This window comes from Mirounga angustirostris, unplaced genomic scaffold (assembly GCF_029215605.1).
Source record: "Mirounga angustirostris isolate CCGP_5_RB_7025 unplaced genomic scaffold, mMirAng1.0.hap1 SCAF_3, whole genome shotgun sequence".
Classification (NCBI taxonomy): Eukaryota; Metazoa; Chordata; class Mammalia; order Carnivora; family Phocidae; genus Mirounga; species Mirounga angustirostris.
In genome coordinates, this window is record NW_026991711.1 from 131685719 (window position 1) to 131698663 (window position 12945).

The 12945-nt window shown below is 37.8% G+C and overlaps 1 protein-coding gene across 1 annotated transcript in view; it reads left to right on the forward strand.

The window, feature by feature from the left end:
- The first annotated feature begins 310 nt into the window (after nucleotides 1-310).
- The window catches only part of XIRP2 (xin actin binding repeat containing 2), a 74570-nt gene continuing 61935 nt past the window's right edge, over nucleotides 311-12945 (forward strand). Inside the window, exon 1 of the mRNA XM_045868687.3 lies at nucleotides 311-483. The gene's annotated coding sequence lies outside the window, so the exon portion shown is untranslated. The remainder of the gene's footprint in view (nucleotides 484-12945) is intronic.

Here is a 12945-nt window from a genome sequence, read left to right on the forward strand (position 1 = left end):
GTTATTCAAACAGATGGGAGTAATTCAAGGCCTTTAATCCCTCCTTTTCCTTCTCGGTGCTGGTTGTTTAGGCTTCGTTTCAAAGTCGAGAGTTGTTGGCTTGATGGTCATGGCTGCAGAAGGGGGTTTGATTGACAGCACATGTGTTAAAGCCATGCATACATTACTGAGGACACTATGAGGCAGAGTGCCCTCAGAGACACACTTCTGAAAAGAGTAGTTGACTCAGGCCCCACCTATACAGAGCTCAGTTCCTAAAAATAGGTGCCAAGTTGCATCCTTTAGACGCAGGGCTAAAATAAATTCAGCCGTCCCATCTACTTGCTTGATAGACCCTTCAGTGGAGCCGGCCTCCACTCCACCGATTGCTTTCAGGGGACTGGGAAATTTGCTGTACAGGAAACAAGGGAGGAAGCTCGTCAGCGAAGAACTCTAAAGATACATGACATTTTCACTAACTCGGAGTTAGATCTATTACAAAAGGTATGTGTGATATAGTCATTGATGCATATCTGCTTCCTGGGTGGTAATATGTTCTTACTGATTGCTTGAGATCAATGAAGACCATAGGTCAAATTGTAATTGTTGAAAATATCCAGTCGGATTTTGTTTTTATGACAATATCTGGTATTACATTTATATTATTAAAAGTAAGGCTTCATATATTAATCTCTGCCAAATAGTTAGCATGTTTCATATTTAGTGTTGAAGAATAATGAGCCAAACTTTAAGCTAAAAATTCATGAGTGAAAATTATACTTCAGCTTCTAGCTAAAAGAGAAAACAAAATTAGTGTATCTTCTATGACCATAAATTAATAAAATATACAATGAATGTACTAAAAAATATAAATTGTGTTACTTGGAATCTGGTGAGGGAAAGGAAGAATTTAAAATATCTTCAACTGTTGCAGCTTGCTCAGAAGAATGTGTTGAAAATTATTCTTTCTCCAGCCTTAGTTTGATTTTGTACTTCTTGCCCCAGCCACAGTCTCATCTCCTTTGGGAGTATTATTGGAGTAAGGATTAAAGAATCAGGTTCTTAGATGTTTTGCAGAATTAAGAAAAGCACTGCCAGTTGGATCTGCCAGCCCTAATTATAGTAACTACAAACTTAAAGAGAGAAGACTGAGATTTTACTTTAAAGGTATCATGGCCTATATACTGTTTCAAATGGATTTTTTTCTGTCTTCGATTGCCTGTGAACACTTTAATTTGGCCCTGTTGTGCCTTAAGTGTTTAGATGTCAGAGACTGAAGTGATTTGGGACAGGCATTATAACAGAATATCTTAAGACACCAACTAAAAGCAAGGACACTTTAAGATTACATAATACAGGGTTTAAATATAGCCAGCTGGTGCCGAACCGAAAGATATTTATTTTTACCAGAGCTCCATTGGGTCACTGATGAGCTGTAGGTTGTTTAAATTATTTTAAAATTTCATGTGCCGAGGACCAAAGGATGAGTAAAATATTTACCTCAGCTACATTCAGAACCATGAATTTTAATATGAAAGAGCACCTGTTTTGAGTTTTAAAGATATTACCATTGAGTGGCAAAATATTGGATCAGAAATGAGGGAGTCTTGAATTCTATGCTTAAATATTTCTCTACTTCTCTGCCTGATCTTTGAATATTTTACCTTCTTACTATTCACATGTAAATGAACAACTAGTCCCATTTTTTAAAGTCAGCATTTTGGATGTCTGCAAATATGGCAAAGTGTCAGCTGTTTGGGAAAATATAGTCCGGAGTAAATGTCTCTGCTTTCATCCGATGTTGGGCATCTTTTTCCTTCAACTACCTGAGGAATAAGAGTGGACATTCTTTAATGATCACAGAGGGCTCTACTTCAAAAGATGTTCATGTAAAAGTGTCAGCCCAGGCCTTAAGTCTTCTGTGATTATAGAGCAAGAGAGGGTTGGTTGCCTTTCCTCTGGTTAATTTTTGGGTGAAAAGCCCACAGAGTTCATAGATCATTTCCAGTTGTCTACCATTGATAGCTGTCGCTAGTCAGCCAGCTCCCCTGTTCTGTCTCTCATATTTTACCACCACTGAACAACTTACGTATGTCAGTATTCTTTTTACTCTTTTGGTAAAATATTACTTATGATGAGGCCATTTGGAGTTGGACTCTCCTGGTAATCTTGGTCCTGGGAACTACTTCCTCTCCTCTTTGTTTCTGTCTTTGCCTCACAGAGACACACAACTCTGGACACTAAGAAACCATTTTTTAAGACCTGATTCCTAGCTGGTAGTCATGTCTAGATTCAGTATTTTATAGAGCAGGGCATACACCTTATAAGTGCTTGACAATGTAATTCCAACATTTTTGATTGAATAATCTGTGGGGGACAGAATTTAATTGACATTACATTGTCCTTTTTATTTGCTTCCCACCTCCTATTTTGAAAGCATTCAAGTTACACTTTGAAATTTAATTAAATTGTAGTTTGTTTTTTGTTTGTTTGTTTTGCTTCTGAAACAGACACTTGATCATTCAAACTACAGGCTCATTCCTTGCAGAATGGCGGGTAACTTCAGTATTTTTCTGATTCAGAAATAACTTTTTTAGAACACTGATTTATTCCACATAGATGCATGGTCTTTATAGGACTGTGTGATATGTTGCATTGTTTTTATTTTTTTCCTGACAACAAATGTGTGGTGTTTTCTGGCACCAACCTATTCTCCAATTCTCTGACACCAACTGGGTATACAACTTAATTCAATTTTCATACTAATTCCCAGAGTTAGAGCAGACCCCACAGATTGCCCCCATTTCAGCCACTAACTCAGGAAGAGCCAAATAGAAGAGATGCATAGGGCAAAATGGGGTGAAGGATAGTGGCACAGAGCTCCACTCTCTGGGCTCCATACCCATCAGTGTGTTCACCAACCTGGAAGCTCACCAAACCCTGTTGTTTAGGGTTTTCATCAAGATTTTATTATGTAGGATGATTGACTAAATCATTGGCTACTGGTTATTGGATTCAATCTCTAGCCCTTCTCTCTCTCTCCAAGGTTGGGAGTGGGGTTGAATGTTCTAACTCTTTAATCACTAGGTTGTTTTTTCTTGCAATCAGCCCCAACCTGAAGCCATTTCTACTCCCCCTTAACCCCCACAAGAGACCAGGAGTCCTCTCATTAACATACAAAAGACACTACCAATCAAGAGATTCCAAGAGTTGTAGGAGCTGTGTGCCAGGAGCCAGGGACAAAGACCAAATATTTATTTTTTATTATGTCATATATGTCCGCAACATCTCTTCTCCTTTCAAATGCTACCTATGAACTCCAGAGTAAAACTTTCATACGACTTACTTTCCTAATCATTGGAATCCATCTCTCACAAACTTACCTGAGTATTTTTGATTTATACAGTATAACCAGTAAAAACACAAAGGACAGTAACAGTTAGGCAACAAAAAGAGCAAAGATTTTATTTTCTTAAAAATGTTGAAAATCAGCAAATTCAATGAATTATTTGTATCAGTTTAGATACAACAGATGATGGTATGGCTATAATTAATGACTTTTTGTGAGCCTAAATGATGGCATAAGAATAATCTGCCAGTGAGCAGTACAGTAGGTAATCCAAATTCCTGGTAGAGTAGCTGGACTTCTTAAAATATTGCCAAGGATAAAAGGAATTTATTACACAGATAACCCAAAGAACCTCAGGGACTATTTGGTACAACACTTTTAAGTTCTAGATAAGAAAACCGAGGCAAAGGAACATTAACTAGTTACTCTCATTAAGCACAGAGAACTAGAAGCCAAGTCTCTTGGCTTATATTTCAGTGCTATATGTCATTCTACAAAGCTTTATGCCATAACATCAACCCAATTCCATTCCACTCCCATGACCTTTCAAGGTACACCTTAATAAAGTCCTTTTTTTCCAGCAATAGGTTTTTGATGCTTTTTGTTTTGTATTTCCTGTTCTCTTAAAATTATGAAAAATTGTGGAAAAGGAGACCTAATCCACATATTCAGTTAAAATTTTTAAAAATATGATGCCTGCTCATTTTTAAAATTTTACTAAGCATTTAAGTTTGTTCATCTTCTGTGTTCGACGAGCTCTTTCCCCACCCCCCACTGTCTTCTCATGGGTGCATGATTTTTCACTGCTCTTTTTGGCAGACCTTCAAGTAGATTTGTCTTCTACATTTTTCTAATTGTATGCAGGATATATCCTGCTGTCTGGTGAACTGAACACTTTAGATATATCTGACTGTTCAAAAGTAAGTAAGTGCCAAATTTCTCCAGGCATACACATGACTTAAAATAAATATAATACTAAAAGAATTTATTTAGGGAAATTTCTCTGTTTGTAAAAGATCCAATAGCATCTTCCTAAAGAATCTGAATATATCAGCATGTGTATTTCTAAATGCATTAACTTGGTAGTTACTAACGTTGAAGAGCTAAAAAAAAAAAAAAAAAAATCGTATAACCATTAATTTTACAAGCAAAGTCCAGCATTATAAATGGTTTCCAAACATGTTCTCAGTGTTCTTCATTTAAAGTTCAGTAAATGTGGACTGAATATAAACTAATGTGTGAATATCATTTAATTTAATTTTTTTAACTCATAGAATTCAATTGCATTGAAATAAAATGTAGGTAGAATTTGTATTATAAAGTGACTGGGTTTTTTAACAATATTAAATTTTGGGCTCTTTTTTTTTTTTAAGATTTTATTTATTTATTTGACAGAGAGAGAGCGGCAGGCAGAGGGAGAGGGAGAAGCAGGCTTCCCGCTGAGCAGGGAGCCCGATGTGGGACTCGATCCCAGGACCCTGGGGTCATGACCTGAGCCGAAGGCAGACACTTAACCGACTGAGCCACCCAGGTGCCCCTTAACTATATTAAATTTTGATAAGTAGAGTCACATTTCCCCATTGAATTGCATTTAACTTCATGGGTGCTTTATCATCATCTCTGTTGTTGATGATAATTTTGTTTGTAGTCAATACTGTCATAATAATTTAGCTTTACCTTTTCTAGCCAGTAAGCCTTTTTGTCAAATAATTTGAGGTTCATAGGTAACAGAGTAAATAAGCGCACCAGGGAAACAATGAAAAATCTTTTTGTAAAGCTAGGGATCACCTTTTAATGTACCCATTTTGTAAGTTAGAATTTTTGACTCTCCACACAAGGGTTTTATTGTTAAGTGGGAATATTTCTGGGAAAGAGACAAGAATAAAGTGATTTTGTTCACATTATTAAAGGTTGTCAATTCCAGTGACAAGCTCTATTTAGAATTCACTGTGTGTGCTTCTGCTGGATCCCAAGCCATTTTCCTGAGTGCTGTATAGGGTTGAAGTCTGCTGTTTTGCTACCCCGCAGCAGTTTTCAGTTGGAACCCAGGGGCTAGAGCTAGGGATGCCAAAGGAAGAGCAACTTAGGGCAAGCAGCAGCTTGCTCATTCCTTCTGTCCTCTGAACCATCCCAGAATGCTCAGAGTGGGAGCAGAACCTCATTATGGCCCTGACTTCTTCAGTAGAAACTATGCTAGCCCTCTGAGTTCCAGAAGACTCAAAACCATATATTTTTAGGAATGTAACTGTATTAATGCATGTCTGCTTCACTCACTGACTCATTCTGGAATGGGAATAATTTTAGGATTTATCACCCATCTGTCATCCAGAGCTGGACAACAGCCCCAACTTTTACTCTGTAAAATATCAGAGAAGTGAAATTTGAAGCTAAGGCATATGTTTGTATTTAAGTTACAATCTTTTTTTTTTCCTGAAAAGATCTAGTCCAGCTATTGCAGTTATCAACTCAAAACTACTATTTATAATTTCTAATACTCCACCTTTTAAATTACCTTAGACTTCAATGTTCACCTCTTTTCATTTACCTCACCATTTCAACCCAACTTGTCCCAGCTTCTTGACTATGTCATTGTATTATGTTATTACCATTTCTTTCCATTACGCTCCATTATATATATGTATGTGTATGTGTATGTGTATATTCTTTTCTGTAAAGTATGGTGTTACTGATGCCTCTGTATTGTTTTCCATTTCTTTTACATTCTCGAAGTGCATTTGGATGTTCAAATAAAGAAGAGTAATCTTCAGACAAAAGCCAATAACCACAGTATCATTCAGAATGACATTTCTTTTTTACACCTTGCATAACATTGTTTGGAGAACCTGACACAAAATTCTGTAAACATTTGTATTGAGAAAGTGCCAAACTACATTTTTATAACAACAACAAAAGCAATAATAATAATAAACATAAACATTTTCTATGGGATTACTCTCCCATGGAGAGATTTATTTTAAAAGTTCCAGGAGCTGATGTATAAAATTTCCTTATTGATATCATCTTCACATTTTAATCAATCTGAACTATTTCTCAAATGATGTAACATGTTCTCTCTCCTTGTCTTTCCTCTTCCTTCTTTTTTTTCTCATTTCTATTAAAGACCTCCTATATAAGGAATATATTCCTTAACCCTAAAACTGACATTATCCTTAAGATGTATACAGTGTCCTCAGTTTATCAGAATCACAAAAACACCATCTCCTAGGGCCAGAAGAGGTTCCAAATGAACCCCAGATAACACTTTACTAGGAAATCAGAAAATACTGTCAGGTGAACCCTAGTTAGTTGAACACAGACTTTGGAACCAGACTACTTGGGTTTGAATTCTGGCTCTTACAATTACCAACTGGATAACTTCAGGCAAATTATTTAATATCTGTATCTCTGTGTCTATTTCCTTATCAGAAAATGGAGATACTATTAATATCTACCTCATAGGGTTGTTTTGAGGATTAAATAAATTCATATTTGTAAAATGACTTAATAGTGCCTGGTGTACAGTAAGTGTATAAGCTTTTGCTGTTACTGTCATTATTATTATTGTTTAATATATGAGGCTAGTACAACATAATAACCATTATCTCTTTCTCAGAGAACAAGGTAAGAAAATAAAGTACCAAGTTTTCCTGGAAGCTGAACATTCCAAAAAAAAAAAAACCCACCACACTAAAGACTGTTTAAGAGAGAAAATCAGCTACCTGATTTAATAGGTTATTCTATTGTTAAAGGCATCCTTCCCTTGCAGAGGTGCATTTTTCAGCTCAAATTAAATTTCTGTCCTCTCTGGAGTTGTAGAAAGCTATTAAGTGCCCTCTTTCTATTATAATAAATCCAACATTTGAAACTAATAACCTTCCTATTATTCTTGATGTCAACATCACATTACTTCAAGAAATCGAACTCTTCAACTACCTTCAACCCTAATGACTCTTTGCTGCCAGCTACTCATTGGACCTTGTCATTACTTTGACTTAGTGCTTGGACTCTTGACATATGGACCACAGTTTTCTTTATTTTCTACTAAAACTGATCTTGGCCCTCAGCAGGATCTTCCCCTCCTCAACACATTCCGCCCATCAGATTCTCTGCTTTTACTGGCCTCATTGCTCTGTATCTTGGATCCATTTGCTATGTCTGAGTGAAGATGGAAGGAGAACACTCAGGAGGGAGGGAGGCACTGAAAGATGGGGCTATAGGGACCAGACTGTTTATCAAGGGAATCTGAACAGCAAAGGCAAAGAGAATCCAATAACTGAAAAGAAAGCAAAAAATCCCGATTTTTTGAGCTCCTGGGTGGCTCAGTCAGTTAAGCAACCAACTCTTGATTTCAGCTCAGGTCATGATCTCAGGGTTGTGAGATGGAGCCCCACATCGGGCTCCCCACTCAGCAAGGTGTCCGAGATTCTCTCTCACTTCTGCCCCTTCCATTTGTGCACGCACTCTCCCTCTCAAATAAATAAATAAATCTTTAAAAAAATAAAAGAAAGCAAAAGATCATGAGCCAATGAAAGGCACAATGCATCACATTTGAGGGATGAAGCTAAACTATAAACAGGAAAATAAATGGCAAGGTCAGAAGTAAGGAGAATTAGAAACAAGATAGGATTAGAGCCTGTGATAGGCTCGGGCATGCATTTCAAACTAAGGCCAAGAACAATCAGGAGTGTTGGAGGCCTGGAGTTAAGGGCTCCTGCCTCCAGGCTTCAAGGATGGGTCTAAGAGCTTAAAGGAATCATACTAGACCTAATGCCCACTCAACCAGGACCCCATTGTCAGCTGCAATGGTACAGCTTCCATTGACTCCCTGTTTCATTTGTCCCCACATTCTTGAGCTAAATTCACCTCACCAAAAACCAACTCAACATTTTCCCCTCATGTATGATTTTTGCTTCCATCCCAAGGCTGCCTCTCTCTATAAATAATATATAATATAATATATATATTGACTCCTTATCGCATTTACCATTATTCCTGACAATCCCAGGTGTTGTCTATTCTAATATACAACTGGAAAACTTGAGACTGGAAATAAGTTTGTGGGTAATACTGTTTTAAAAAAGGCTATCTTGAATTTTAAAAGGTTTCGCAGTATACAGTTAGGGCTTAAATAGTCACCAGAGATAGGCACACGGTATAATATAGATGAAGCCAAGAGCTGTTGGAGACTGAACCCCAGAAGACTAGGGATGGAGCCCAGGAGACTATACATGGTTGGGTGTCAGGAATTTTTCAGGAGACTGGTCATGATAGATGAATGTTATTTGTATCTAGTCTAAGCTACTCCCTAACTCCATACTCAGGTTTGAGATTTTATAAAGAACAACGCAAAAAGTGCTGCAAAGCATCAGCATTTTTAATTCCTCCTTCTGAGATACTTTCTGTAATGGCAAGTGTCAGGTGTGGTGAGGTTTATAACATTTTCCTCAGGCCCTGCACTGCTGGTGAATGGGACCTAGGGCTTTCTGTCACATCTGCTTTCCTTGGCAAGCTTCCAACTCAGAAGTGCACTGGGACACCCTGAAAACCTACTGAGGTCCTCCTAGATCTCACAAAACAAACAGGATACTACTTGTGATTAGATGCTCCTCCAAGGGAAAATGTGTATATATCAGTGTTTGCATGTTCTTCCTATACTCCTGTGCTTGGCCCACTGGGCTGGGGAGGCTAGTATTTTCTTCTGGACCGAACTGTGATGGAGACATGAATGTATCTGGAATTTTTTAGCTACAATATTTTTCTAATTGCTTTCTGCAGATATGTAATAACAGGAGAATTTCTGGCAGAAATTTAATTTGGCAGAAAGCCAAACGTTGACTGGTTTCACTTTCCAAGCAAACATTTTTGTGCAGTTCTAATTTTCCCTTGCTCATGTGGTATCCTGCGGAGCATTTTTGGTGCTGAGCTGGGTTTCATTGTGGGAGACTCACAGGTTCACAGGCAAAAGTTTATTTTTGCTTCCTCCTGGAAGCTCTAATCCTAACTTTCACATCTCCGGGCTGCTTAAATAACTTCTGTTACAGAATTTGGAACTTGTTTTCTACCCTTTAAAAAGAAGTAGGAGAGAGAAAGTAACAAAATCTGTCAACAGGAACCGTCAAAAGATGGGCACTGAATCTTGCACTATTATTTCTAGACAAATTCATTTGAAAAATGCTTAATGGTCATCCACTGTGTATCAGTCATGATGCCAAATGTTAAATACCTATGAAGTTGGCTGTCTTTATCTCAACTGTCCATCTAGAATTTTAGTTTCAGATAATAATAAAAATTTAATAACTGCTTCTGCAAAAATGTTAGGAAAAGCTCTGCCTCTCATTGTTAGGGAAAGCACAAGCATATCATTCTTAGAAATGCTTTATATTCCTCCTGTTCCCAAATAAGGGCACATGAGGAGCATTTCTGGCCACCGTGTGATGGCCCTCCTACCATATTCACACTGGACATGTTGCCGTTTTGTAAACTGATGAAGCTAAGAGATTCTTTGACCGAAATCATGGTAGATATGGTTATGCAGGCAAGACTTAGATGGAAACTGATGCTGAGCTCCTGGCTAGTCATTGATAACCTGCAGTTGTCGTTCTGTGTCTAAAATTTTAAAAATAATATCTAAAGACGAACAGAGATGCTTAACTCTCAGTTCTTTCCTTTCAGGTGAGTTGTCCTAATACAATGGCAGGTCACACTAAGTTGAAATGACTTGTCCGTCTGCCCAAGGCTTTTGGTGCCTAAAAGGAATAGTCCGGGGAAGTGATTCTATTTTAAAGCTTCATATGGAATTTTACAGTGAAGCACAATATGTAGTTTTTAAATTGCTTTTTTACATTTCACTCTCCCCAACTTCACTCCTTTCACCTTCTTTTACACTTGAGTTTAATACCATTGGTCTAGGAAAACTTTTGTTTGCAAGTTTTAATTAAATTCTTTGTTGTTCACAGATATCACTGTCTTAATGTGCATGGAAAGAGCAAGTTTTAATCTGAATAACATTTAAAGGGTGATTTTTACACTTCACCCTTTAAAAACAGGAGTGAAGTAAGCAGCATAAGCTGATGGTGCACTTACAGGATTAGGTTTTGAATCTGAGAGAAAAGAAACAAATGTCAGTGCCAAGTATGTAAAGATAAATAAGTATAAATAAATTAAGGGATGATGAGACTGACTAACTATGTACTTCATGTGTATCTTAAGCAGGGCAGACTATTATTAAATTACGTCCACTCTTTGGACCGATCCTAGTACTGGCATTTCATTAGGAAACGGACATCATCTTTTTCGTTTGAAGTTACAGTCTGCATTTATATGCAAAGGGCATGGAGGGCACCTTAATGATGACAGGGAGAACAACCCAGCACCTGACTGACTCAAAGTTTTGATACATTAAAATTATTACACTTTAACTTATAAACATCTTTGTTCTATATCAAAGTTTTGATACATTAGAATTATTACACTTTAACTTATAAACATCCCTGTTCTATATTTAAAAGACTGGTCAAAATGTATAGAGCATTTTCTAGTACACCCTACAGTTATGGGGACAGTGACCAGAAAGTATTTGGGACAGTACAAACGTTTGAACAAGATGCTGATTGCCTTCCATTTTAGAGAGCGTTAGAGGAATCTATAGCTTTGGGAAGAAAAACAGTATCCTACCTGGATTCTTAACATATCTGCTGAACATTAGCACTTTCGTCTTCCTACCCGAGATTAAATGATTAAAGACCACATCATTTTGAAAGTGTTCATTTTCTTAGGTGGAATTTTTCTAAGTACATCACTGCTCTGGAAGAGTGAATTTACTTCCAGAGGAGCAGGGTATTTATCGAGCAATATGTTACATTATCTCAACATTTTCTCTTTTCCCTCGATGGCTTAGCTTTTCCCAAAAATATTCAGTAAAGAAAGTATGTAGAAAAAAAAAAAGAAAGTATGTAGAATCAGCATGGTTTCCCTTCTTTGATCAAGCCTCTCAGCCATTAAGTTCGAAAGAAAAAAAATAACATATCAAAGGATCTGTTGTTTGTAGACTTGGGCAGAGAAAGCACTTTAAACAAAGACGTAAGGTCTTTGAAAAGAGTTTGTGGGGGCGCCTGGGTGGCTCAGTTGGTTAAGCGACTGCCTTCGGCTCAGGTCATGATCCTGGAGTCCCGGGATCGAGTCCCGCATCGGGCTCCCTGCTCGGCAGGGAGTCTGCTTCTCCCTCTCCCGCTCTCCCCCCTCTTGTGCTCTGTCTCTAAAATAAATAAATAAAATCTTTAAAAAAAAAAAAGAAAAGAAAAGAAAAGAGTTTGTGTAAATTCAGAGACTGAATTTCTGTAAGACAAAGGCTTAAATTTAATATATTTTATTATTCAGAGGAAAAGGGTGATTAGTAGGATAAAAGCTGCTACAGCATCAATCACCTCAGTTGGTGAGAGTCAGAATTTGATGATTTGGGCTTTCTTTTAATAGCCTTTGTCACACGCTCACCTCAGGAGAGAGGGGAAAGTTGGAAAGAGCGTCAAGTATCAGGGAATTCCCCAAATCAGATCCAGAAAACTCTGGCTGCTCCAGAATGCAACTAGCACAGAAATGATTTAAAGTAATAATCGGGACGGACTTAACTTCCCCGTCTCTGCCCTCACGCAAACAGCTTAAAGGTGGGTATGCCAGGGAGATGGTTCTCAAAGCTGCGGATTATGAAAGCGTCATCATCTCCCTATTACTGTTGCTCGTTTTTGACCCGTTGAGTGCCAACAGTATACTGGGAACTCAACAAAACAGCTCAATGCACATGGAATTTTACAAAGCCTATGAGAGAAAAAAGCAGACCATTTTCGGGAAAAGCAGATTCTGAGCTAGTGTGCATGAGTCATCTCCATCTACCAACAAATTGCTTCAGCCCCAGAATGAAGTCACTTTTGTGTAATCTGGAGGTCCTGATGGTTTTAGAGGTGCTGGTGGACGTCTTGACTAGTCTGTTCCTGCCCTGGCTTTCAGAGGCACGTATGTTTGCTGCTCACCACAGACTGAGCTTGATGACTCTCTCTCTGTGGTTGAGAAGTGATTACCTTTGCTTGCCATTTCTCAAGTTCCAGCCTAAAAAAAACAAAAACAAAAACAAAAACACACACGCACAGACACAGAAAGAAAACGACGTTCTTCTCACAAAGGCACTGCCCACTAGTAACTGAGCCATGCATGAAGGACATTTGGAAACGGGGCAATCACAGGGAGTTTGGGGAAAAGAAAAGCAGTAACGAAGCAGTAGGAATAAAAAAGGAGTACAGTAGGGAATAATGAGTGAGGAAAAGGAGTTCTATCAAAAAGGGAGCAACTCAGGGAGACATGGAATAATGCAAAATGATATAAAATTGGGATTTTCTAGAATAGAGAGTCTAAGAAGAAAAGGAAGGAATTAAATTTAAATAGAAGGAATACTCAAAGAGGAAGAATACCTATAGTCAAACTAAATGAATATAGCAACACCTCTATTTAGGGGTTAGTTAACACCTAAATAAAGGTACTTAGTAGAGGTATTTAGCAGAAGTACTTAGTATCGCATAGGTACTTAGCCAGCAACAATGGAATGGATCACAGATGAGGAAATCTAGGAC